General features: G+C 35.0%; 1 protein-coding gene across 27 annotated transcripts in view; it reads right to left on the reverse strand.

The window, feature by feature from the left end:
• LOC118263166 (voltage-dependent calcium channel type A subunit alpha-1) overlaps window positions 1-25146 on the reverse strand; it is a 254477-nt gene that overhangs the window by 64689 nt on the left and 164642 nt on the right. The window contains exon 1 of one of the 27 annotated variants that reach the window (XM_050697731.1): window positions 18871-19022. The exons of 25 other annotated variants lie outside the window; for them this stretch is intronic. The gene's annotated coding sequence lies outside the window, so the exon portion shown is untranslated. Of the gene's footprint in view, window positions 1-18007; window positions 18599-18870; window positions 19023-25146 lie in introns of those variants that run through there. One more of the 27 variants, XM_050697732.1, reaches the window with a different exon arrangement.

The raw sequence follows: 25146 nt of genomic DNA on the forward strand, positions 1-25146 counted from the left end.
AATAATAAGTGTATACATTAATAAACTATTGCAAATAGGCTCAGCTGATGTAAATGAATAAAAAGTTAGAAACACCATGAAAACAGTACCCGAGTTTACGATTTCGCTAAGTGAAAATGAATTATGAAGGCTACCTTCTTAAATATTTGGTTACGTAATAAACTCAAAAGTAACAAATATGTTATGGATAGTTGGACTATTATGTTTAAATCATAATACTTTTCCAAAATCATAAACACGGCCATATACTATAATATCATATCAGTTATAAAATGCTTGTATTATTTATAACTTAATTTATGTGACGCTGACTTCTTATATTATATAAATTGTGTGACTATTAAAACACGTACTTATTAACATCCCACGACATTCAAGTACTATGAGACCAGGCCTGAAGACTGTGAGTCCTTCTCTACATCGCAGTTTAAAAGGTTCAAGTTTATCCGAGACCGCTGTTTGGTTCCTAGCAAATGTATAGCTTTTTAGTCAGCTCTTACGATCAATCCTACAATATTAGTAGCAGTTTTAACGTCTCAAGCTGAATTACTGATACCTCAATCATGAGTTGAGTTTACAAATACATAATATCACAAACGAACCCGAAGCTTTTTGTTCAACAGTCACAGTTGCTCACTTGATTGCAAAAGCAATACAGTCACGTTCATGTGAAAAATATCTACATAGGTACCACTCGCCACACAGGGTGATTAGTACCTCTACTAGTCCATAATAAAACAAGGTAAAATACACCTTATATATGGCCATTAAAATCGACATACAATTCATGTTACACTCTCATGATAGAGATTATACCATAAGTTAAATTTTTAACGTGTCCGGTCTCGCTCGACTGTAAACCTCTTAAAATACGCTAGAGGGCGCCCTCACGCATTCTAATTGGCCTGTGTATAATATTATATATATGTATGTATGTTATATAGGTGATGTAATTCTGTAACATTCTGGTGTTGTTCAAGCTGAATTTGGTCGAGTGTTTGGATAGGCACGCGCAGGTTCGTTTGTTATGGTTTTGTCTTTGAAAATATGAGGAAGTAAGTAAGAATTTGCTTTCATTGCTCCTGTGCTTCTTTTAATTTTTCTGTTAAACATGGCTGCTTTGTTGGTCTAGTGTAAATGTGACTGTCGAAGGAGTCTTGGGTTCGGTTATGATATTATATATACATATTTAAATGTCGTTCGTCATTAAGGTAAGACAACGTTAAAAATGGACTGTAGGAAATAGTGGTAACAGTTTTGAATATTATGATCTGGTTGTTAACATAAATAAATAGAATTGACCATCTATCAATACAAATTGAACGCAAAACCTCGATCTCTAGTTTAACTTTAAAATCACTGAACCACAGCAAGTTTTGTTTGGCATTTTGCTCAAATGAGTTGATTGTGCGTGTCAACCAGGTTTAAGAAACCAGTTTCCTCAAGACAGGGGAGGTTTAAATGAATTCTGTTTATACAAAGGTTTCTTCGTTCACGTGAATAAAAATATGAAGCACACGCAATCGCATGACGGAAGGCTACTTCAATATTTGGGCATTAAAAATATCGAATAACGGCGGCCGTTCTATGTTTTGTCACGTGCAAAGTGTTACTTGATTTTTAACTTTATTACAATAGTGTTAAAGTAAATTTTCACTTTTGTTCAACGAAATGGATATTTAATTTAATTAATATATCGAGAATTTTCGTTTGACGCTTACTTAAAATGCTCGTGTTGTTTGACCTGAAATATGAGGTGTAGTTTATTGAAATAAAAGCTTGTAAAAAGAGCTTAATTTGCAAGAGATTAAAGTTCTTAATATTTTGACTCAGTTTACACGTCAATTATTTGAATTGTATAGTTATCGGAAGTGAGCCTGTTACCATGCTGTACGCGCAATTCAGATTTCATGTTGTAACTGACCTAACAACACAAACTGAGTTTTGGTCTAAGTTGAAAATTGAAGAATGAAATATACTTATTTCATTTATTTTTTAAACAACATACCTAAAATGGTTTTCTATTATTATTGATATTGTTCAATACCATTTCTATGTGACGAGTCGTAAACATATCAGTTTTCACTAACCAGGACTGCAGTCACTGTAGGAGGCATAGACTCTAGAAGTTAGAGAACAGACACAACAATCAAACATTTTATGTAAACATTTTAGTATGTAGAACTATGGGAAGAGTTCAATATTATTGTTTATGTGAATCGTCACAGGATCTTGTCATCAGACAGGATTTCTATGACGATGCAAGAAAAATATGCGTGGAATGAAATCAATTGAATTTTTTTTTCCATCACCGCTTGTATAGAGTCGCATAAAAGTTAAATCACGTTTCAGTGTGATTGACGGACAAACATCCAAACAAGCAAACTTTCATGTTTATAATATCGATGCTTCCGGCAACAAATGTCGTAAACGCCATTTTGGCGAAAATGAGTTAAGAATGCAGCCCTACTTAATTTTTGGCGCTGCGTCGATCTAAAAATGTGAAAAAAATATTCGCCTAAAAAAAATACTTTTACTCCCAAAATTTTTACTAGTATAATCAAAATTTTTTAGTAAAGATGGTATGTAAAACTCATATTGCTTATAACCGAATAACCGTTCAGGTCGTATAATACAACGTACAAACAGCTGTCGGTCGTAAAAACATGAATACATCATTCATTGTAATTACACCCCACAATCATTTTTAAAACGTAAGTTCTGCTGAGAAACAATTGTCGTAAAGTCACTTGGTCTTGGACAATTGGTTTGAAAATTGAATTATGTAGGTCGTACTCCTAATTTTGTTAATATTCTCATACTAAAAAGGGGTCGTAACACAAAAAGTATAAATATGTCGCAATTGTGTTTTATTTTATTGTTTTTATTACAAGTAATGAAAACTCAACTTACAGTCTTAACTTCATTGATTTGCTTCAGATATTTCCATGTTTGTTACATACCATCGCATCAGATCGTGGTGTTTACACTCATTTTTGATTCAGTATATGGTTTTAAAAACCAAACCCAGAACTATTGCATTTTAAAACTGGTGCATACTTCTAACTTCCGTTAGACAAATCGTTCTCCATTGATTTGTTAGTGGTCGTAAATACCAACTTCTTGAATTTTCTGGGGTGTATGTCCAAGCTAACTTTTGAAATAAGGCTTTGACATAAATAGCAATAATATATTATGAAACACCATCGTATTTTACGTATTTCTTGTATAGAACACAATTTTACAACTTTTAAAGTTAAAAAGATATAAGCCAAAAACGAAATTATTTTTTGTTTTTCGTTGATTACCAAAAGTGCTATTTTGGTGATTACGACCTTTGTTGTCGGAAGCATCGATATTATAGTGTGATAACAAACAATAACATGTCTAGGCCCGAAGGCCCGAAGGCTTAACAAGCCCGCTTCTCATGCATGAGGGTGCAAGTTCGAAACTTATCAGGGGCAAAGTACCAATACGACTCTTTCTGAGTTATATGTACTTTCTAAAATTATTAAGACACCATAGACAAACGGTAAAGGAAAACATCTTGAGGAAAGCTAGGCTTATAATTTCTGATTATAAGTTTCAAATCGTCACCTCACATTGAGCAAGCGTAGTGATTAATGCTCAATCCTTCTGGGTTCGAGAAGAGGCCTTTGGTCAGCAGTGGCCACTTATAGGCTGTTGATGTGAACAAACAGTAACAGTATAAACAATAACCAATAACTATGAACGTGTGAGATAATGAAGCACTCTATTGCACTAATTGATACATTGACGCGAATGTGACGTATATTGGTGACGTCATCGGTCTACCAATAAAACATGGCCGCTTTATGTTGTTATAAAGTCAATTAACCACATTTATTTGTTGGTAGTGTTGTTTATTAATTGTAAGGAATGTATTATATTTTGTTACAATTAGATAACTTGCATAACCGAAGTAATATTGTTTTAAGTTTGTTTTAGTGCAAGTTACTACTTAGTGCAAAACAGTCTAATAGACGACAGACATATAGCGACCAGATTGGCGATATATTAAAGAATGGCCAAATTAAAAGTACCCTTAAGTCTTTGACTGCCAATAGAAAACTGTTGAAGGCAAATCCTCCGCTAACGTCGGTCACCGGTGACCACCACGGCGTTCAATGTGTTAACCGAGAAACATGCATGAAAAGACTAAAAAAGTTATAGACTAGACTAGGCTATATAGCTAAAAGAAAGGGTCTAGATTTCCACAGGTGGCTCAAAATGATGTTTGTTCAGTAATGTACGTCATAGGAGTGTTATGTAAATAGGCACGTGCAACATCGATCGGTCTACGAATAACTACATTGCAAATAACGAATGGGCAACCGTTTTTCAGGTGATTGATAACGGTTAGCAAATAGGTTGTATATGGGTATACTACTATAAGGAAAGTACAATTTTAATATAACTGAAATTCTCTTTGGGGAGTGTTTTAATGTTTTAAAAGGAGTTTTTTGAACTTGTAGTTTTTAAACGGTTTTGTTCAGCTTGACCTGTTTGTTATTTTTGGGTAAAATTTTGTAATTGTCATTTAACCCCCTCCCTGATGTCCAATCGATCTGATATTTGGTACACATTCTTAATCTTGATGACCATACAATATAAGCCCATTAAAACCGTTTAACATACAAAAATATATGTATTACTTTTTTAGTGTTGCATTTTTATTGTGTGCCATATTAAATTACAATGAAGGTATTACGTAGTTATTTCATGAGTATTTGTTACAAGATAAAGGTTATCATTATACAATCATGGGATAAAAATATACAATCACTTTTCAAAAAGCTTACTAGCACTTATAGACTGGTAGACAACTATTCCTATTAAGTATGAATTCACTTGCGTGCAACACACCCCAAAATATCTATAACCTACAAAGGAATTTGAACTCTATAGACTTAAAACTTCAACACACACAACACCAACAACTTAGTAGTAAAAAGGTCGTTGTTCTGAAGACAGTTTTCCGTCTGTTCACCGTCATAGGTAAGCCAGAGAAGGTTACAGTAAGCGATCAATACTTTGCCAATACATATATAGGCGAAGGCTGAAGAACAAAGACATACGAACAATTAAACGGTTGCATCGTGTTGATGCCATGAGTTACTAAACATAGAACGTTTATGGGGTAGGCAGACATCTAAGTCTATAATGTTTGATAACAACAAGTGGGGTGGTATTTGGTATTTGATATTTGGCTTTTATTCGGTCACTTTATTAAACCTAAGTACTCTGTCAGTAATCTGTAAATAGATTATTGAAGTTTTACTTTTTAACCGACTTTAAAAAAGCACGTTTGGTTGTGCGCGATTATCTCGATTTTGATGCGGTATTCAGCATAGTATTTTTAAGACTGAAGAAAAATCTTCATTGGTAATATTACCTGACTTACAAAAAATGGAGGGGGTAAATAAAAATGAAGGCGGTTCCCATTTTTCAGTTTTTAAAAAATCCATATTTGTGGCAGTGTATAAAACCCCATAAATTACTCTTATTTACGAAAACATAGATTGCCACTATTTACTAAATCTTACTAGCACGTGCATAGTATCACGAAACAATGAAACTATGATACGTCTATCAGTCTAACAACATATGTACAGACGCAGTCATACCACCGTTGCTTTCAATTGACTTGACTAGTCAAACCATATTTGACTATTGACTTCACAATACTGTCCGACGTTATATATCTCTATCTAAACCGAAATGCAGCTATTGGTTAAACTTCCAAGTGAATTGGTAACGAGCAAATGTTTGTATCGTAGTAGCCAGGAGGTTTAAGACGCTCGTTTCTCATGCATGAGAGTGTGAGATAAAACCTAGCAACTGCAAGTAGCAATGTGACTTTTTCCGAGTTATATGTACTTTCTAGGATTATTTAGACACTAACAGACGGTGCAAAAATATTGTGAGGAAACCTGGGCTTATAATTTCTAATTATCAGTAAAATATATTCATTAAAATCGCCAGCACACAATGAGCAAGCGTGGTATTAATGCTCAAGCCATTTCTATAGAAGAAGAGGAATTTGGTCAGCAGTGGCTATTGATGTGATGTATGAACTTACTTTGGGAAAAATGTGTGAGTTTGTAGAAAGTGTGAGAGCCATGCTTCGGCACGAATGGGCCGGCTCGGCTGGAGTGATACCACAGCCCCACACAAAAACTACGTGAAATAACGTTGTGTTGTGTGAATGAGGTTACCGGTGGCCCAATAACCCTTAAAAGGCCAGCAACACACTTGTAACGCCTTTGGTGTTTGGGGTGTCTTTGAACAGCGGAGATTACTTAGATAAAATCAGGTAATCCATCTGCTTGTTTACCAGCTTTTACCATAAAAAGAGGCCCATTGTCCAATAGAGAACTGTTATGTGTTGTTGTATGATAATAAAGATGTTATACACCTCTATATGTATATAGCGAAGTGCAGCTACTGGTTGGAACTTCAAGTGAATTGGCAACGAGCAAATGTTTGTTCCAATATTTGTGCAAACGTTGAACCAGTACGACTGGCATCTATGTTCTACACTTTATTGGGAAATTGAGCTTGAAGTTTCAGTTGATTTATGTTTGATGGACTTATTGGTAGGTATCAACGTTTGGCTTGATTGAGGATTATTGTTGAAGGTTTAGATGATGATCGTTTTAGTTTGGTGGGCTCCTAATATAATATGTATGTCGTGTTGTATAGTATAATACTTAAACGATGTTTTTTTATTTAAATGATTTTTTTGTTTATCTTGTAATCAAAATTCGAAGTGCTTAGTGTTTCTAAATTAAAGATGATTAATAATTACTTTTATAGTGAGTAAGGTCAGTTTTTTTTTAATATTTTACTTACCGTCGTACTCAGAGTCATTGGATACTTAACTCAGACCTTAGCGATTGTTTACAGAACAAAATCGTAACTAAGCAATAGTTTAAGTTATTATTAAATGTCTTTGAGTACGGCAGTTAGTATACCTATGTATCAGTGTAATTAATGAAAGTTCAGTGAGAGAAAAAACTAAAATTTCAAAGATACAAACATAAAACTATAACAAAAAAATCGGAAATGTCATTGAAAACTCAAACCTACATCCTTCAACATAGGATCTAAATTTGTTGACGTCATGATACATGGAATCAGATGGAACGTGTAGTCAGGCTGTTGTCAACTACACTTTAATTACTTAGAGCAATCAAAACGTCAGTGTTGCCACTGTAATTAACGGATTAAAACCTTCATGACAGTCTGAAAACCTTGTGTTGGAACATTGCAAGGAAATATGAGCCTTTTTAGTTTTGTTTTATGGTGCATAATGGCGTGTGTTGCATCATTGAACTAATGTGTGCAAATGTGATTTTGTTTCAATTCTTATTTTGTGATTTTTGAGCGACAAATGAGCTATTTTCAAAAGATTGATTTCTATAAGTAATTAATTAACATTTTGCAGTTGATTAAGAATTTTATAAATGCAATTAAAAATAATAATAATGTACTTGTAAACTGTCCCCCTTTAGGTTTTGCTTAAGATCTACTCTCAAAATTGATTTTGATTTTCATTTCTTCATCATCATTAACAGCAACCCACAATAGTTCTCTGCTGGACTAGAAATTTCCTTAACATAAGAAAAAAATACCATAATCTCTCACATCAAGTTCAATGACCCCAAAAATCAGTTCTATACAAATTAATATCAATTAACAAAACCAAATAAAACTCTAATTTTCACTGACCCTTATTTCCATTATCTCACGATACATCGTCTATGCATCAACCGGGGATCTAAATTTAATTGAAATTGCAATTTATGCAAATAGAACACGGTTCATATTCCCGGGGCATGTAATCCTAGATATCGGACGATAATTGCTCCGTATCCGGACATCTGCTGTGTGTACATTGAAATATTGAAATATAAACTGATTTACTACTTTAGTAGTCTTATAATTAGACTAGCTTTTGCCCGCGACTTCGTTCGCGTGGAATAGTGACTTCCGGCAAATTTTTGGTTTTAACCACATAGTTCCCATAGCTATAGGCTGATGATGATGATGAGTTCCCGATCTCGCGGGATCTTTTCAAAAATGAGATGTGGAAGATATTCCAGGGAACTCTTCAAAAATCAACATAATGAGCTCTGCGTTTGAATTTAATAGATGTATACTCACTTAGGGCATTGAAAAAATAGTTTAAAAACGGACTTTAACTAAAGAAATATTATAATCTTTCCGAACTTAAGATGAAAACTAAATTAAAACTAAAGAAAGCTACGAATTACGAATTTATAACAATTAAAAAAGAAATTATATTAGAACCTATCCTTTATGCTATAATAACCAAGCTTAAACTAAATAATTTAAAAGAAACGACTTAAATCTAATCTAATTAATTTATAAATTAGACTTACAATTTTATTAAAAAAACTAACTACAGTAACTACTAATAATCGATATCAAACTAAACCTACGTTAAAAAGTTTAACCAGAAAACCAGGAAAACCCAACAAATAAACTTATTAATTGACAAATACAACGAAACCAATTTAGAATATACGAAACAGCAGGACCACTACAGACAAATAATCATACGACTGATAATACACATTTTCTACAATAGTACCGAAGCGCTCGGCCGATACCCAACCAAATAATTGTAACAAAACCATAGCGCAATCTATTTCGATCCCAACGCCATCTATCGAGGATAAAGACAACTTGGATTATTTATTTATACTCCGTTCGGGCATTTTCTTTGTACTAAAAGTTTAATTATATTGATATAATTTTTTTCATACCTTTTTACTATTTGTTAACTTTTTTCGATGAATTAAAACAATAACATGAACCGAAGTCGTGTAACGATCGACATAGAATTATCTATACTCCGTTAGAGCGTTTTCTTTGTACTAAAAGTTGTATTATGTTATATTTTTCATTGCTTTTTACTATTTTGTAAAAACAAATTTCCAATGAATTAAAACAATAACATGAACTGAACAATTGTAATTACACCATTGCGCGATCAACGCCATCTATCTACGGAGTATAGGAACAGCCCTATTTTAATGAACAATAGATGGCGCTGTATGTCCGGAATAAATTTATTTTTTATTTTATTTTTTTTATTTTATTTTTATTTTATTTTTATTTTATTTTTATTTTATTTTTATTTTATTTTTATTTTATTTTTATTTTATTTTTATTTTATTTTTATTTTATTTTTATTTTATTTTTATTTTATTTTTATTTTATTTTTATTTTATTTTTATTTTATTTTTATTTTATTTTATTTTATTTTTATTTTATTTTTATTTTATTTTTATTTTATTTTTATTTTATTTTTATTTTATTTTTATTTTATTTTTATTTTTATTTTTATTTTTATTTTTATTTTTATTTTTATTTTTATTTTTATTTTTATTTTTATTTTTATTTTTATTTTTATTTTTATTTTTATTTTTATTTTTATTTTTATTTTTATTTTTATTTTTATTTTTATTTTTATTTTTATTTTTATTTTTATTTTTATTTTTATTTTTATTTTTATTTTTATTTTTATTTTTATTTTTATTTTTATTTTTATTTTTATTTTTATTTTTATTTTTATTTTTATTTTTATTTTTATTTTTATTTTTATCATAGAATGTTCGACGTGATTCTTTAATTTGACATAACTTTTTTATTTATGAACCGATTGACATGAAACAAACACTAAATGTAAATTTAAGCATCCCACAATATATTCGTGAAAACCGCATCCAACTCGGATCAGCCGTTTCTGAGATTAGCGCGCACAGACGAACAGACAAACAGACAAACAGACAAACAGACAAACAGACAAAAAAAAAGTTAATTACATTTTTGGGTTCGACATCGACATAACAATAACCCCTGCTATTTTTTTTATTTTTATTTTCAATGTACAGACAGCACTTTTCTACGATTTTATTATATGTATAGATACTGATATTGACGGTTTTTAGCGAATTTTAATGACGTGTTTCCATTGATAATTATATTTATTTAATCTTTAACGTACTCAATACAATTAAGTAATGGTTCACAAAGCGAACATAATGCCATATGGAATTCACTACCAGTCAACCTTAGGGTTCAAAGAGAAAGTTTGCGAAAATAAGGTATGGAGAATAAAATAAGCAGCAAAGAGAAAATATATATGTTCTAGTAGAATTTTGACTAGAGAGGGGTCTAGTGACATAGAGTGGGGAGTCTTAGGCGCCCATCCAGTGACCTCAGGGAAGACGGTGGCACAATGGTCACGTGGTGCCGTGCAATTTGCACGGTGCGGCTTATGGGAGATGCACGTCTTCTTAGGGATATGCCGTATCAGAAGTTGCACCGTGGGGGCTCTGGAGTTGATGTACTAAGTGTACTCAGTGCCCCTTACAGGGGTTGAGGGTGGCTTTAGTTAGTTATAAATCCCGCACTTTTTAGTCTTTTATCCCCAAAAAGCTTGACGCCTTTTGAAGGTTTCTGCCGTCATAAAAAAGGTATTTATCAACGTGTTTATCAATATTGGATCACGAAAATAATCCATGGACTCCAATATTAGCTACTTCAACAAGGATCTTATCAATAGACTCCCAGTTATCTCGTAAGCCACAATCAGTGCACCAGGTCTCTGTTATAAATCGATTCAACACTTAATATTGTCCTCGATTAGAGTTGCGGTTTTATGGGATTATAGCGCTTATGACACTTGGTAATTAAGGTTAGAAACTTGTAAATAAGTTTTGTTTGTAGTGTCGTTTTTTGTGTAAAGATAAGTTCATTCTAATTATTAAGTATATCAGCTGTACTTAACATTAGTTTGTAATTTCTTTTCATTGTATATTAGAAGTAAGAGGTTAGTAGTTAGACTTTTGATTTTGTATATTTATGCTATAATTTACCCTCTAGTTTTGGGATTAAACTTCGAGTGAGTAATAAAAAAATGTAAGATAGAAATAAAAACATTTCAACACTGTAATAGCATACATCATCAATTATCAATCATAATACCCCATCACATTGTAACCAAATCAAGCAAAACGTCAATATCTTGGCAAATTACTCGTAGTTCTGGGCAATAAATTGAACGTCCAGTGAGCTTCAACGAGGCATTACGGCGAGCTCATAGAGTCATTGTCGGCTAATTGGTGTACAGCCTGCGGGCGTATTGTTCCAGCTTTACTACCAAACTATTCGGGAATAGATTGATTTTAGTGCATTCTGATTTTATAGCGCTTACAGCACTGATTGCAGCGCTGTAAGTGCTGCAGTGTTAAGTGTTTATTTGTTAGTAGTTATTATGGATTAGTTTGTGCTGTGTTGTATAGTTATTTATAAGAATTTTGGTAGTTTTGAATGGTTTTATGATATTATTGTCATATGATTTATTTACTGATATGGTAAATTAAGTTTGGTTCATAATTTTAAGCACACCTGTATCTATAACATGTTCATCAACTAATTATTATACACAGTGCAATGAGAGACTAAGTGATTCCCAAATACTTGAACTAATTCCAAACTCCATACTATTATTCCAACACAAAACTAACAAACTCTTCCAAACAAAACTGCCACTACAATATCCCCTACACCAAAAATATAACTCGACAAAATAATTTAAAACACCGCAACACCGAATCCACAATTCAATTCATTACAAAGCTATTGTTATGAAACGCAGCAACAAATTTGCCCCATGATCCTCGTACTGCGACTCTATACATGTTTACATGGAAGAACAAACAAGCCCAGAACTGGGTCAGCGTATAACCAGCATTTATTGCAAAAAAGCGAACAGCTTGCGAATCAGCGTTGCATAGGAAGTACTCGTATTGTCCTACGTACTGTTGTCTTGTTATAAGTTGTTCGGTTTATTTTTCTTTTTATGTTATTTTATTTTTTATTTTGTAATGGGCATTGTGGAATATATAATTTATGAGATAGATGTAACTATGTACAATTATTTTGTAGTAGACATAGTTGTGTGGTTACGAGTGTAGTTCGAGCAGGAAAGTGACTTAGGCATTTTTAGATTTTGAATGGAATAAACTCTGAAATTGGACATGGTTTTGTAGCCTTTTTTAGGAGAGAATATCATCCAATGATTTCTCCCACCTTGGGCGAGATGAGAGCTAGAGTCAGACTCTTACTGACTAAAAATCACTCCTAATATTCGAACCGGAGCCCCGGTAAACCCGCTAGGTAGTCCGTAGGTCCGGATCAGGCATCAGCCTACTCGGTTACTGAGTCCAATCCGTGGTGGTGGGGTCAGATGGTGGTCTGATGGCTCTTTGAAGCGCGACGCGCTGTTCGCACAGGTCTATTGTTTTGTAGCCTTGCAACACATAATTGTAGTTATTGAGTTTAACTAAAGGTGTTAACTCATATACACATCACTACTTTTAACGGTAGGTAATTTGGACCATGTTTCTTAAAACACAAATGTCAAAATACACGTTTACTACCTTGTACATGTACATGCATGTTTATTGTAAGCTCTTGAATGAAATAATCGATATTGCAAAAGTCAATGTTACAATAAATCATTTTGAAATGTTTCAATCGATTACACAACAAAACGTTGACTACTCTTACTATGAGAAAGTTCAACGATAATGCAACCGTTTGAGATATTACAACAGTCTATAAAATGGTGTGGATTCACGATACCATGGAAATTATCTCTAGTTTCTTCAGACAAGTTCAAGAAAAAATGTTATCGCTATAGTTCAACGATTTGATATTCAAGGTCAATCACCTTGATCCCGTCAAAAATAAGTTGAGGACACTTATTTATGAATTAGGAACAGTAAATGCATTTGACACAGAATAGTGAAATACGTAGAAATATTACTAGAAACAGGATTTGAAAACTTTAATTGTTATTGAGGTCCCAACACCCAAGAAAAAACATTGAAACAGACGATTTTAATGCCAAACCACTACATTTTTTTAAAATAACGTCACGCCTTTTATCCCCGAAGGCGTAAGCAGAGGTGCATATTACGGCACGTAATGGCGGTATACAATGTACATTACATTAATATAGTAGAATAAGGAGATGAATTAGAAAAACTTATAAATAAAATAAAAAACGTATTCTAGAAAATACCTCAGTAGTCGGGCAGACTGCGAGTAGCAACTGTCAAAACACGAGTAGGTTCCGAACCGATACGTAATAGATGTGACTTACGGCCACACAATACAGGATGCTCTCAAACTCGATACTACATAATAAATATATTACATACAATTTTAAGAGACTTGCACACAAGATTTTTTAAAACCAAATTCTGTAGCTGCGGATTTTAGTTTTTTAAATTTAGAATTTGGTTTTGTCTCAGTAATTGAGAACTTAGCATATAAAGGGTTTTAAACAGATATCTGGGTAGTTTTTTTTAATAAAAACAAAAATAATATTTGTCGTGTAAAAAAATAAACAGCGAATTTAAAAGACTTTTGAATAATCAAAATATTGTCAGACAGTGACTTTGTGAATTTAGATAAGAACAAGAAGTTGTCAATAAATATAAATATCAAGTTTAATTCTTGATCACAATGTACTAATACTGTAATATTTAAAAGAAATAAAACACTCTTAAAGCACAATAATCACTCATAAATATATTGAACAAAAAAGTTTATTAGCGCAAAATATCATATTCTTTCCAGTCATTGTTCGAGAAGCAAGATAGCAAAAAATTGACCGAGTTAACGAAACCTGGCCAGTCTCCAGATATCTTGAATAAGTAAGTGAGTAGGTATGTTTGCGTACTCTTAGCAAGTCAAAACCCAATATTATGAATGTTTCTATAGAAAACAAACTTGGCACCGGAGCTGACCATTTTACGACAGATTTTCGAGACACAAGATACCAAAAACAGAGCTTCTGCTTGGGTTCAGTTTGCTATCTCTTTCTTGCTCGTGTATTAAGCGATTGTGTGATAAAGACAGGGATAGTACGAAGCTCGAGTGTGGAGATTTATAGTTGAATTAATTAGATGTTTTTCATGAAGTATTTAGTTGTCTTTACTGCAATCTTGCCAGAAGAAAGGAAAAGTGTCCTTAAATTTATTTAATTTAGTATCAGTTTTTTAGTCCTACTATATTGAAAGAAAATTTTAGTGCGGCGCAACGTTTTTTAATACAAGTAAAAAATAATAATAGGGATAAATAATAACTTTATGCAAGAAAGAAGAAGCTCTCTTTCTTTCTTTGTTTATGCATGACACTGCAAAAAATCAACATTTCTTACGAATAACTGAAACTCACACATAAAATGACCACATTCACCCCTTTTCACGATATCCCTTCGTCCTTTAAACGACACTAACTGACCCCCAGTCAATTTACAAATTGACACCAGCACGCACATCCTGTATATCTCTTAATACAACAAAGTGACCGACAATGAACGATCCACTCGTAGGACATGCAATGATAGTTCACATCCTGCAATTTTATCTCGCTGAGTGTTAGAGTATCACTGTTAATCTGCTTTTGTTTTGTCCTATATTTACTGCTGTAGAGGTGATTTTGAGATTGGGTTTCTTTTTAACCGAAGAGGTTCTCAGTTTGACCTATATGGATGTTTGTAAGTGCGCGATTATTTCGTGGTTTGCGGAACTGATTTGAATGCATAGCATTTTTCACATATAGAAGGTTTTAGGGATATTACTTGACTAAAAAAATGGAGGCGGTAAAGAAAATGGAAGGTGGTTTCCCTTTTTTTAAAAAGTTTTAGTTACTGCCTTGTCCTTTGATCTTCTGTTTTTTTAAATTGATAGTTCTAAAGATAATTTTGAGATAACAGTTCTTGTTGACTAGATATGACTTGACTTGACTTGACTTGACTTGACTTGACTTGACTTGACTTGATCATGGGAAATTTGGTGAGTATGGTCATGGATAATCAAAAAGTGCATTTTGTGAATAAAGTTGTTTTGTAGTGTATATAGTGTTTTTCTGATATACTTGCGTATCCAAATACCATGGACAATTAATGGATGGTAACTTTAGTAGGACAGAAAAATATTTTAGGAATGTCGTTCGTAAATTGAAAAGCTATGTGAAAGGTAACAAGAAATCTTGCTTATTAAGTTTATTAACTTAAAGTTCAATTAATGACATTGTAAACCAATACAAATTTCATTCAGGAACAAATTATTATCAATTACGAAATACAATTTCATTATGAAAGCACATTTCCTTCCAAATTATTACATGCAGGTAACAAACGGAGTACAAACACATAAATACTGCCTTTTAAAATAAAACAACGCTATTTAAACATTTTAATTAACATTGTAATGTGGCCGTTTGTGAACTTAATTACGATTTTCGTTTGTAACTGCAGTTGCAGGGTTATTTATTGTTTCATCAGAGAATGGGGAATGACATTCATTCATTTATTTAGGTCAGTAAGGAAACAAGGTTTTGTTAATTATGGCTAGTTAGAAAAAAACATTATATTAGCAGATAATTATCTGCTAATATAATGTTTTTTTCTGTCATTTTTTTAGTTTAGCTGATAATATAATAATAAACGATGTATTCGTTTAAATATATAGGAATGGAGTTTCTTGCTCGTTTTTCTCCATTTGAAGCTTCACTTTGGAACGAGCACCTAGTTTCACTGACGGACAGACTGACAGACTATTATTTCTTTATTTGTTGACATTTCAAAAGTATTTATTTTAGTTTAAATAAACGTTTTGACTTTGAAATATCTTAAATGTATTTTGATACGGGAGGGGCTTTTTCATGATATGAAGGTAGATTGATGTTCACGTCAACACTATGTTCGTTGCAAACATACTGTATCCTACATACAAAACATCACATAATCGGAAATTATATCTATCTTTATCAAATTATCTGCCCTGTAACGAACACTTAAACAACACCTTCATCTCAGTGACTCATGTCTCATCTAAGTGACATCAAAGCAAGATACACAAGTAAACTAACCCCAAAACCAATGACCGACGCACCGAACATAATTTTCAAACCGATTTATTGAACTTCAAAATCGGAAGCATAATCGATGAGCCGCTAAACGAGCGATCTCGACTTTCTCTACAGACAATATACTTGTAGCACTTAACTGACCCAATTCCTAAAGGTTATATCTTGTCCTAATTCCAGTGCCGACTAAAACGCTGGTTTCGGAGGCATTTCAGAGCTGAATATCAAAATAGCTGTTTGATTTTAGATTTTGGTTGGGAACTGTGAATAGCTGAATTTTAGGTGGCGTTGTGGTTTGTTAGTGAGATGTGTCGTGAAAATAATCATGTGACTGATGTTAAGTATAGTATGTGATTGATTTATAGTCGTCTATTTAATTCAGAGGAAACAATACTATATGAGTGGATTAGTGCATCTAAGTAACTGCTAAAAGTATGTCTAATTACCGTACTCAGAGTCATTTAACGGTTACTTAACTCAGTCCTTAGCAATTGTTTTCGAAACAAAATTGTTACTAAGGAATAGTTTAAGTAATCATTGAATATTTCTGAGTGCAGTAAATGACATAATTTTAAGGTTGACATAAAGGTTGAATAAACATATGTTTTATTTTTGTAAGTAATCAGTGGTGAAATCAGTTATAATTAGTTTAGGAGGATGGAAAAGAAGACATTTATAGTATGCTAATCACTTGGGATAAATGCAAGAAGAATAATTATATATAGTAATATTTTCTATTGCAAGAAAATCTCGAGGAGGATTTGCAATGTAGTCATCTGTTCATATTAACAATAGAATTTAAATAAAAACTGAGGGGTCTTAAGACAAAACGCATGTATTATTAACTGAAATATATCTTTACCTGTAAGTCATTCATATCTACAGACATGAATGTCATGCATACTACGGTATAAGTAAAGTTTTGATCACATAAAATGTGGTAATATTTCAAAATTAGTGTCAACGTGAACCATATTTTGCTAAAACTAAATATTATTTTCATGTACTGTAAACTCATAAGCGTCCTGAAGTGACATAAAGGAGACTTGAAAATGAAAGAAAATTAACACCGAATCGTTCATTGCACTCATTCATTTTACTAAATAAAATACAACCTAATCAACATTTACTTAAAAGTAAGCAAATACAAAAATCATTACTACAGAAATAGAGCATTCAGTTTGCTGAAAATAATAAAGGTCATTTCATCACAGAACTTTGTACACAGAAAATTGAGGTTAAGTTACACAAAAATGCATTTAAATACACCGTTTTTAAAGTTACATTTTCTACGTATTTCTGTGTATAAAATCACGTATTTTTCGGTCGTCGCCCGTGTTCTTTTCGTTCGCTATCCTACCGCCATCTTTGGACGAATCTTAGAAACATTTTTGGAGAGCCGTGAAGTTAGCTCCTTTATAATAATGATTAGGACTATTACAGGTATATAGATATATATAGCGTGTTACTGTTACACGAAATATATGTTTTGTTAATGGAATATTCTAGATTGAAATGTTTCAATGCATATTGTAACAGGTAATTTTGTAGCTGTCAAAATTTCTCCATTGATCATTTCTGTTCGAACATATTAAGTTATGAAGCTTCTTCGCATCATTAGGTAATAATGTTTAAACGTTTACTTTTCCTTAATCAGCGATAGATTCTATTAAAATGATGAATAAAACATCCATGTCCTTGTATGTATGAAACTATGCCACCCATGATAACTACTTTAGTAAATTACATAAAGGAGGGATGGTGTTTATAATTAAATTAATTGGCTGTAAAATGGCTGGATAATTACTACAGCGATAGCACAACATACACGCAGTCCTGGCGAACACAACATTACGTACCAACGCGGACAATATTGTAAATACAAATAGACTTCGTCCAGGCTTGTTTCGAAACATCTAAGTTATTGGCTTAGGGTGATAAAAACACCTACGCGGTATTTCTCGTGAAAATGGCACGGCACGAAGCCTTACAATCTATCACTCACCAGAGTTAGGGGCATGGGCGCGGCGCGACTCAGCACCCACCGCACTCCTTTAACTAAATGAATCCACGACTATTTACTGCTTCAATTCTCGCCATTTTCTCAATATATCCACCGAACATTAGCTAAAGACTCAAGAAGATGGTCGCCCCCGCCGCCGCCGTTGTTGCTAGGTGCAGATCAATTGCCAACCGTTGTAGGTTACATGAATGAAACCTACACATTTTCGGTGCGTCATAGCTATCATATCGCTCGTACCCGACGCGGACCTTCTGATACGCGGCGATTGTACTAAAGTTATAGAATATTTTGTAAACGTCTTCAAAATTCAGTCGATTTAACGTGAACGTCTAGTTTTGGATTTGGCACGTAAGAGGGGCGGAGGGTTAGTGTAGAGCCTGACGTGTCAGTGTCGTGTGTCGAGCGAGTGGTAGACGGCGGTGGCGGAAGGTCGGGGAAGCCGGGCCGTCGGCTGGGGCGCGAGCCCGGGCTCCGCTGACGTCAGCGACGGCTCGGCGCCGAGCGGCGGTGCTCACCACCGGCCTGCCAATTATTATTTTATGTACACGAACGGCGCGAAACAAAAGGCGGCGACGGCGACGGCGGGGCGCGGGCGGAGAGCGCTCGCCGCAGGAGCGACTCCGGGCGCCATCTAGCGAGGCGCGAGGCGACCACTCGCGCCTACTCCTTTCGGTCTGCGGACGATCGAATTGAGACGAAACCTTTGCGCTGACCGACCCTCACTGGCTAACTGGACTCGGGTAACACTGTCACTGATCGAGAGTAGCGTAGAGCGTGGATGAGGGAAGAGATCCCGCTGCGGGTTTGGGGGTCACGTTTGTCAAAATACGTTCACTGATGCGTACCGTCGTCAGAGCGTGGCTGCGTGTGATGGTGGCGGTCGGGTGGGCCATGCTGTCAGGCGGCGCGGGATAGGCGCGGGCCGGGCATGGCGGGCTCCTGCTCGACACTGCGGTGCGGGCGTCCGCGGCGCGCGCTGCACGCCACTGACCCGCGCACCGCCCGCGCCCGCCGCCGCCGCCGCCGCTGCGCGCGCACACCCGCACCGCCGGCGGCCGCACCGCGCCGACCGAGCCTTCGGCCTCCGGCCTGCAGCCGCGTGCACCGGCACCACACCGCACACCGCCCACGCAACACAACACACGCTACCTATCGATTGTACACTTGGATTCTGCACCTTACGAAAGGTCGTCACTGTGCACTCTCACTCGGAGCCAGATTGACAAGTGTAAATAAACTCGACACGCAGTCTGATTGACGTAACCAAGCCGCTCTCCATTATACGTGCCGTTGGCTTGTCACAGTTCTGTTAGAACTGGAGTATGTGTCACCAATAATGCTATTCATTTTTGACCCTGTTAAGTGGTTGAGTGGTTATAGAATAACTTGATTTAATATAGCTATTTACATACACATATAAGTATATATAGGTGTTGGTATGTGAGGAGGTTGCTTGCAGTGAGACACTTCGTCGCCGCGTCGTCAAATTTTTACGACTTCGCTCGAGTGTGCCGACCCAAACAGATTCTATCTGGCACAATACGATGCAGGATATCCTTCCTCCTGCTACCTAGCACCTCATCATCTTATATGTATACAACACCTACGGAGGATCTCGGCGCGGTTATCTTATCAAACTTGGAGCTTTGCTTAACTTTAGCACATTAGGGAACTTGTGCTGCTATGAATTTAATACAAAACAGTTTCAGCGTTGAGTATTTATTGAAGGATCTGGGTATGACATTTGCAGACAATGTACTTATAAGTTTGGTTAAAGTAGCATAAACACTTAAATTTAGTACAATGACACATAATTATGTATTTGTAGTAAGGAATATATAAGGTATACACAGAAATATGTTTTCTCTACATATAATACCGTAAGTACCCACTTCCTATCCTACCGGGAATCAGACTTAATGTCATTTTTATTCAAGACATTACAGCTAAAGCGAATCTCTAAGTAAAGCTGATTCACTTTGGTAAAAGATTGCAAGTAAAGTCTTCTACGAAAATGTAAAGGTGTTACTTATTCTCAGAAAGAAAGGTTGCCATATTGGATATTTAGCAATCTTTGAACAAGTGTCTTGGATTCGATTCCTGAGAAATCTGTTGGTGTCATGAGTTCGTAGAAAGGAAAGCTCTTGGACGTGTAATACAACATCAACCTATTCCACTGCTGACCAAAGGCCTTTTCTCACATGGAGAAGTTTTTACCACGCTTGGTCCATTGACCAAGCTATTTAGATATTGATATTTAGAATAAGAAATTATAAGCCCATGTTTCCTCATGATGCTATCCTTCACCGTTTATCAGTAGTGTCTAAATAATCTTAGAAACTACATATAACTCGGAAAAAGTCACATTGGTACTTTGCCGTTGGTAGGTTTCGAACCCGCATGCATGTAAACCTCCAGGAAATACCACATTAATCCTTAATATCGGCGTTTAATAGAAGATCAAAAAGAGTCCTTCATTAAAAAAATGTTAATGTCCTTGAAGTTGTAATCGTCAGAAATACTAGTGTTGTTTGTGTGAAGATACATAGGTTTTAAGTCCATCTCACCACTATACTAATGTACTATAGCCAAGTATGTATATAATATGTACACTTGACGTCACCACGTCATGTTAATCTAAGACATCGAAATCACATCGGAGCTCCGAGTAAACCTGATTCACTTTGATGGAAGATTGCGAGCAAGTCTTCCAAGAAATTTGAAGGTGTTTACTTGTTCATAGAAAGAAAAGCTATTATGTTTGACATTTGTCAAGGTCTTATCACCCGTCTGACCACTTACTGTAAACATTACGGTGCGTCATTAATTTAGAACGTTGTTATGTAGGTTCTGTTATGTATAGTGAGGGCATTGGGTTAGTAAGAAAAAGTAATATTAGTCAATAAGATAAGTTTAAGTTTTTTTTTTTTTGAGGGGGGAAAATTATCCCCCTCATTCCTACTTCTGCTGTTCGAGCCGGAGCCCCGGTAAACCCAGTTGGTAATCCACAGCTCTAGTTTAAGTATAAGATGATAATGATGAATGTAGATGAAGCAAAAGAGTGAGGAAGATTTTGAGTGTAAGTTTTTAAACTGACATGGTCACTAATACTAATATTAGAACTTGGGACGGGATATGGCGTGATCATGGCGCTTGCAACAGCGCCGAACTATCGGAAACTCATAGAAATAGATAAACATGGTAAAGTGTTTGTCTACCTCAGTGAACGATGAATGATGAATGTCGATAAAAATATAATGCACTGAATTTAAATTTAGAGTTCAGTTACGAGTTGGCATATAATAGTAAGCTTTGAAAAGTAGACATCAATGTCCCCGTATAAATTGTTTACCTAACTAGTTCAAAGATACAATTTAGTGCTTGATGTCTTTAATAGACAATGTACCAAAAAGCTACTGTCTGTTATGTATATTTAGAGCTCAAGTTATCAAAGTTAGTTGACATTGTTCGCACCGTGTGCCAAAGGCTTTCTATTAAGTGCAATCCAATCTTCGGTGCACGTGGTGGTCCAATTTCTCGTCTGCGTCAAACTACAAAATATCAGTTTGTACAATGTAAAGTACATTGTGTAATAAATCGTAAATAAATATTTAATTATTTTTTGTGGAATTTTGTTTACACTTCTTACACATAAAGTTTATTTTATGGGGAAAGGGTATATTGGTGAGTTTTATATATTATTATAATTTTTTTTTTTTCAGGGGGGAAAATCATCCAATGACTTCTCTCGCCAGGGCAAAGCGAGAGGGAGTGTCAGACTCTTACTGACTAAAAACCACCCCGTTCCTACTCCTGCTTGTCGAGCCGGAGCCCCGGTAAACCCGCTAGGTTGTCCGCAGCTCCGGATTAAGCATCAGCCCTACTGGGCCCCATCTGTGGTGGTCTGATGGCTCTTTGAGGCGCGCGCGGAACGCAACGCGCCGCACGCACGGGTCTGGTTCTGGTCGGGCGGCGAGCTACCCTTGCTCGCCGTCCGCAGACCCGCACTTACGGTGGCCGGAGATCGTCACGCGATCCCCGACGCCCGGAGTGTCTTTCGCGTCGGCTGGGGCGTGAGGAAGTTCGTTCCCTCACGCGTCCCGCCTCCTCCTTAACTAGCATGACTGCTTCGCAGAAGGAGGAGACGGCATCCCAGTCCCCCTCGCTCCGCACCATGGCCTGAACCAAAGCCGGACGCGAGAGGTTGCCGTCGCCGATCACTTCCCTGAGGGCACGGCGGTGTTCAGCCCACGCAGGGCAGACCGCAACCGTGTGTTCCACCGTGTCCTCCGGGCGGTCTTCGCAGTGATAAATTTTATATATTATATCCACAGGATTAAATGCCCATCAATATGTAAATAACTGGTCGTTGCTAGAAAATAATGATTAAATAGTACGAACTGCTGTGCTACGATTTTATTAGGCGCTACGAACCCAGGGATGCGATATAAGCTTCTGTGCTACGAACTACGGCCTACGAGAATCGCCGTTACAAGTTCCTGTGCTACAAACGATTATACCTTATGCGCTGTAACAAGGTGCGGCTGACAGATTCAGTAACGTTTCGTATCACTCTTGAAAGTTGCTGCGATTTAAAAATTATGCCTTAATATTTTAGCTGTATCACATTCGTATTATGTTAAATCATTCGGAAGCGTAGTTAATTAAATTAAAACCAACCGGAATGTTCTAGTATTTAATTAAAATCTAATGAAATGAAAAATAAAGTAAAGTTTTATGCGTATAACGTAAAGCCATAGTCGTGTTTAGTGATGGGATGTACGGCTACGATGGATAGGTAGTCGATGTTTTTTTAGAATAAAAAACGAAAATCGTGTGTCGTTCAATTATCATTCTTAAAAAACCTTTAATTATGTGGGTAAATCTACTGTAGACGCGGCTCTCTCTGCCCAAACCACAGTGACATTATCTGAGCAGAAATATGTAGTAGGCATTTTTCTAGACATTTCCGGCGCCATTGATAATGCGTGATGGTACTTAATCTAACATATACAAACTAATATACGCTTGTTTTCTTCACGGTTCTTTAAAACTGAAACTCTGAAACACCTCAGGGCTCGCTCATAAAATATTTATTTTGACAAGTACATACACGTAGTTAGACTGCACAACTAAATAACACACACATTTAATAAAAAAATTTAAGAGAATTAAATGTACGCTGCGAGTATCGATAGCGATAAAAAAAGATTTTTCTAATGTCCATCCCTAAAGAGAGACGTCAACGTCATACAGGCATCTGTCAGCCGCACCTTGTTAGAGCGCATAGGGTATAGTATCGCGATACATCTGTCATTATTCTTAAGCTACAACAACAACTAATATACTATATACTATAACTAATATCCTTAGAGTGGCATAGCAGTGCATAGCGTAGTAAGCTGCTAACTAATCAAGTATCTGTACTACGAAAGATTTGCTACAGCTCTTGTGCTACGAGCAAATATCCAGTACTACAACCCCAGTGCTACGAAGAACAAACTCAATGCTACAGCCCCTGTGCTACGATCTAATTACTACGCGCTACGACTTTCTGTGCTACGAATTAATAACTACGCGCTACGAACGCCTGTGCTACGAAAAACACATGTACTACAAATTAAACACTACGTATTAATAACAATGTACAAAAAACTCCTATGCTACGAAATATAAGTTATTCTTGTCTGGTGTGTTCTTGTCTTATTATGCAAAATAAATGTGCTTTGTTGAAACTTATAAATAAATAATTCTATCGCTGCATTTCACATAAAGTTCTCTTCAAATGTGTCGAGAAAACATTTTCCGAGTCACATAGTAACCTATTTTTACTGAAAAGGATACGCACGAGGAACATTATAAATTATGCTTCTCATTTGTTCTCAGTTTTCATTCGAAACACGGTTTTAAATTACGAGAACGTATCTCGAAGTGATGTTGCGAATCAAAATTTTAAGATGAATTTCAAAAAGGAAGGAAAGGATTTTTGACGCAATAACGTAATAATAATAACTAAATAACATTTGTAATTGGATTTTAATAGTTAGTTATTAAAAGAAAACCAATGATACTGAAAACAATTTTCTGTTGAAGTTATTTTTTTGGACAATAATTTTTATATTATAGAAAATGTGAAATTCAATACATTTAATAATGCAGCTTTGCAAATCAATTGAAATTATACCGTTATGTAAACTGTCATATAATCTTCAACAAAAAATAAATACATTTGTATATAGCTAACCGTCACCTAGTTTACTGGATACGCGATACAATGCGCGAACGAAGCATTGCAACAATCGCTATTTGTACGGCTTCAGCTAATAGGTATAAATTGCCAGCATCTGACCTGGTATGCAGGTATTATCTTTTGAAACCTGAAGATCAGCATTTTGTAGTAGATGTTTTTTTAATAAACTGAGAATTACGAGTAATAAAAGTATTACTTTAAAACAATTAGATAAGTGGAAATAGAATTGTGTACGGACTTCTTTATCATATGCATTTATATTATATCCATGAACGTAACAAAATGTATGGCTTTCTCCGAAGATCGAAAGAGAAAAAGAGAAAGATAAAATCGAGAGAAAAAAGTGGGTAAAGTAGTTAATATTCAAGTATATGTATAATTGTATACGTATAGCACTACACTCAATTGTTGAAATTGTATAGCTGTTCATTATTATGTTTTTCGGTTTACTCACGTGACTATTTGACGAGGAACTTGACTAATTTCCAACCATATTAAAGGCATGGTGCTCATGAATATGAGTTCGTCATCAAACAGTTATGTAAGTAAACCGAAAAATATATTAATTAATATAGTACATCTCACGAAAGTTAAAAATGAATATTTTCTTGAATTTTGTTCAGTAGCGAAAAAATTAGTTGATTCATTTCTGCATAATGTAAAAAAGAGGTAACAGTCACCATTTGACGATTACTTCGAAATGTTACTCAATATACTAGGAAGACTTTTTTGATTCATACCTAATTATACTGGTTTCTGGAAAAAAGTAATCAATAGAACAGTATTGTTTGACCTTTGACGATAATTACTTCGTGTTTCATACTAAAAATGATGTTCAGACTAATCAGTGCTCGCTATCATTATTTTGAAT

The sequence above is a fragment of the Spodoptera frugiperda genome, chromosome 12, assembly GCF_023101765.2.
Source record: "Spodoptera frugiperda isolate SF20-4 chromosome 12, AGI-APGP_CSIRO_Sfru_2.0, whole genome shotgun sequence".
NCBI lineage: Eukaryota > Metazoa > Arthropoda > Insecta > Lepidoptera > Noctuidae > Spodoptera > Spodoptera frugiperda.